At 45.0% G+C, this 4189-nt stretch overlaps 1 pseudogene; it reads right to left on the bottom strand.

The window, feature by feature from the left end:
• Positions 1-1805: 1805 nt before the first annotated feature.
• Positions 1806-1923, bottom strand: LOC124623379 (annotated as a pseudogene).
• Positions 1924-4189: the final 2266 nt, after the last annotated feature.

The raw sequence follows: 4189 nt of genomic DNA, 5'->3' as shown, positions 1-4189 counted from the left end.
ACACTGAAGGTAGGAGATGATTTTTGGTATTTGGGCCATAACTTAACTGTTGAGGGTCAAACAAAAGACGTTAAAAAATCAGACTGACTACAGTAAAAAAAAGCATTTTTGAGAAAGAGGAACTTCCTAACATGAATAATAATTTAAGTATTATGAAATCTTTTTTTGCAGGTATATGTCTGCAGTATAGGACTGCACTGAAATGAAACATGGGTGATAAAACAACAAGACAGTACAGCATTAACAGTAACCTGAGACTTTCTGCTGATGATGCAGTTATCCACGAGTGTATTTCGCAAGAACAGTGTTTTCGGAACCATACTGGTTGGCACGGAGGAGGTCGTTCAGCTCGAGATGCAATTTTCGTAAGTAACGCAAACCAGTATGTTGACCTCGATAGCGAGTGTTTGTCGGAGATGAGGGTATCGTCAAGAGTGACCTGGGAAAGTGCTATAGGATGATCTGGCAGACATTGTAAGAGGCAGTTTGCAGCTATTTTCTGATGGTGTTGTCATGTGCGGGACGGCGTCGTTGTTGAATGACAGGAGGAGGATAGAAGAAGATTTCTTAAATTGGCAGCTAGCTTTAGATGTAGAAGAATGGTAAGTTAATAGAGATGAGTAGGAAAAACAAATCCATAATGGTCGAATACAGCATTAGTAGAATGCTGCGTGATACATTCACATTGATTAAATATCTAGGCGTAACGCTGCGAAGCAGTTTTAAATCGAATGAGCATGTAAGGATTGCAGTAGGGAAAGTGAAAGGTCGACTTCGGTTTATTGGGAGACTGTTAGGAAAGTATGTTTCATCTGTAAAGGAGACCACATATAGAACACTTGGGTGACCCATTGTTCAGTACTGTTCGAGAGTTTGGGATCTGCATCAGGTAGCATTAAATGAGGCCAGCGAACCAAATCAGAGGCAGGCTGCTAGATTTGTTACTGGCAGGTCTGAACGTCACACAAGTGTGACGGAGATGCTTTGGGAACTCAAAAGGGAATCTATGGAGGGGGGACACGTTCTTTTTGATGAGTACAGTTGAGAAAATTTAGAGAGCCAGCTGTTGAGGCTGACTGCAGAACGATTCTGCTTCTGCCAATGAACAGTTTGAGTAAGGACCACGAAGATAAGATTAGAGTGATTATGATTGAAGGCATATAGATATTCATTTTTCCCTCGCTCTGTTTTCGAATGGAACAGGATAGGAAATGACTAGTACTGGTAAGGCATACCCTCCGTCAGGCACCATACGGTGGCTTTCGGAGTGTGTATGTGGATGTAGATGAAGATCTATAGTAAAGTACGTAAACCTGAGTGTCCAGACAGAGATTCGAATAGTGGTCTCCCTGATATGAGTGTCGTACAGTTGTCCCATCTCGCTCGTCACAATCACAAAGCTAGTCCGGTAATCCATGAGCTCGCTTTTTGTCAATAGCAACCAATGTATCGAACGCCTATCTGAAATCAAGGAAAACAGCGTCATCCTGTTACACAGTGATAGCACAGAAATGATGACCGTCGCTGACTAATGTTTGCCAAAGGTAGCTTCGAAACCCAACGACATATGCGGTTTAGTAGTTTAATGTAGATAGACTTAAAAAACCACTCCGTCTACAGGCCAAAAGTGGCCCATCGGAATCATCCGACCGCCGCGTCATCCACAGAGGAGGATGCAGATAGGAGGGGCGTGTGGTCAGCACACGGCTCTCCCGGTCGTAATGATGGATTCTTGACCAAAGCCACTATTATTCGGTCGAGTAGCTCCTCAATTGGCATCACGAGCCTGAGTGCTCCCCGAAAAATGGCAACAGTGCATGGCGGCCTGGACGGTCACCCATCCAAATGCCAACCACGCCCGACAGCGCTTAACTTCGGTGATCTCACGGGAACTGGTGTATCCACTGTGGCAAGACCGTTGCCGTAAGTAGACTTAGTAAACCAATATTCTGGTTGTTGTACGACTGTGTCAGGTAAAATGCTCCATGATTTAGAATATTGTTTCTGGTCAGAAGCATTTGCACTGACACAAATGAAAAGAGTTACATCATGGACACCTTTACCGAACGCTATCAGAATTATAATCGAGTAATCACATGCTTGATGGCTATGTTAATAATAATTTTATCCCGATGGGAGCTTTTTTTCAGTACAGGAAAAAACCATAGATGAATCTTCACGCTTCGAGGAAGCTCTAATGCTTAGGATGAAGGTCGTGGGAAAATCATGTCGACAGATCGCGCAGACAGTCGGCTGTAGTGCAGTGACAACCGAGTGAGCTGTGACGAGTCAGACTCAACACATGAGTGTGGCAAGGAGAGTAGGCATGGATGTTTTCGGCAGGACCACACTGTGGCAACATCGTCGGATTGTTAACAGGTTAATGAGAGCCGGGTTGAGGTCTCTAGTTGCCATCTGCCACCTCTGACATCATACGACTTACAATAGAGACTTCCATGGTCTAAAGCCAAAGTCAACTTGGACATCGAATTGCTTTCTGTGATGCTCAGCGAGGAGCCGCATTTCTGTTTGTGGCAGGCGGATCGACGCCCCTGTGCTCCATTAACGACATGCAGAAAGCTCCAGAAAGCAGCGAATCTTGAGATCCACATCAGTACAGTTCCTGGAATCCCAGTGTGGGGAGCTGTTAGATACAACTGGACTGATTTTGCAATAGTTAAAGGGAGACAAACTTATCGCCCCTATGTGGAAAGTGTATATCGTCCAATGATGGTGGTGCCACACCACATCCAGCAATTGACATCAATGCCACGGACATTAATTATGTCTCACTGCAATCCACAACGATGATTGAGAGTAGCTAAAGAAGACACGCTCTCTCTCTCTCAGCACCACAGAGCCCTCACATGGTGGTCAATATATAGCGCTTTGGTCCTGTTCGTGACCTCATGTGAAGCAGACAGCATCTTCGAGTATTACAAGGGTACGAGGGTTGCCCAGAAAATAATGCACTGCATTTTTTTTTCTTCAACAGCTCTTTATTGAAGGTAATGAGAATTACACACACGAAAGAATGGTGTTTATCTACACACCCTATTTGTCCACGTAATCTCCATGCCGTTACATGGCCTTCCTACATCCCGAAACAAGGGCTTGTATGCCCCGTCGGTAACAATCATTGTCCTTGTGGCGAAGCCAGTGCTTCACTGTATGAATCACCTCCTCATCGTCCTCAAAATGTCTTTCACGAATTGCATCCTTTAATGGCCCAAACAAGTGGAAGTCCGAGGGGGCTAGGTCAGCTGTGACAGGTGTGACAGCCGCGGATGGTCTCCCTGACCGCTGCAAATCGTGGAGCTCCGCCGAACCGCCTTCTGATGACCTCAACCTCCTGACCCAGCGACTTACTTCTGCCGGCAGCAGATGCTCCATAGACTTTGCACAAGCTTTTGTGAATATTCCCCTCAGTTTCTTTCTCTGCAGTGAGAAATTCAATGGCGGAACGTTGCTTGCCATTTTGAAACTGGATTCATTACAGGTGGTACAGACAAGCCGTCGTGTGAATTACTTTTGAACACATTATCCGAAAACTGTCTTGAGGAGCTAAATCGACAGCCAACGCGTAATGGAAATATTTTCGATCTGGTAGCCACGAACAGACCAGACCTCATCGACGGTGTCAGTGATGAGACAGGGATTAGTGATCACGATGTTGTCATTACGACTATGGTTACGAAAGTTAAAAAATCGGTCAAGAAGCCTAGGAGAGTATCCTTGCTAGAAAGAGCAGATAAGCAGTTGTTAGCATCCCACTTAGTAAATCAATCGACTTCATTTACTTCCGTAACGATGGACGTGGAAGAATTATGGTCAAATTTTAAACATATTGTAAATCACGCACTGGACAAGTATGTGTCGAAAAAGTGGTTTACGGACAGAAAAGACCCACAGTGGTTTATCAGCGAAATTCGGAGAATGCTCAGGAAGCAAAGGCAGTTGCACTCGGGAGAATGAGGACAGGCAAAAGTTAGTAGAGATTCGTGCTGCTGTAAAAAGAGCGATGCGCGAAGCATTCAACCACTACCACCGTCATACCTTAGCAAAAGATCTTGCTGAAAACCCAAGAAAACTCTGGTCTTACGTAAAATTGGTAAGCGGGTCGAAGGCTTCCATCCAGTCACTCACTGATCAGTCTGGCCTGGCAACGGAGGACAGCAAAACGAAAGCT

The sequence above is a fragment of the Schistocerca americana genome, chromosome 7 (genome assembly GCF_021461395.2).
Source record: "Schistocerca americana isolate TAMUIC-IGC-003095 chromosome 7, iqSchAmer2.1, whole genome shotgun sequence".
NCBI classification, from domain to species: domain Eukaryota; kingdom Metazoa; phylum Arthropoda; class Insecta; order Orthoptera; family Acrididae; genus Schistocerca; species Schistocerca americana.
This window is presented reverse-complemented; position numbering and strand designations above follow the sequence as displayed.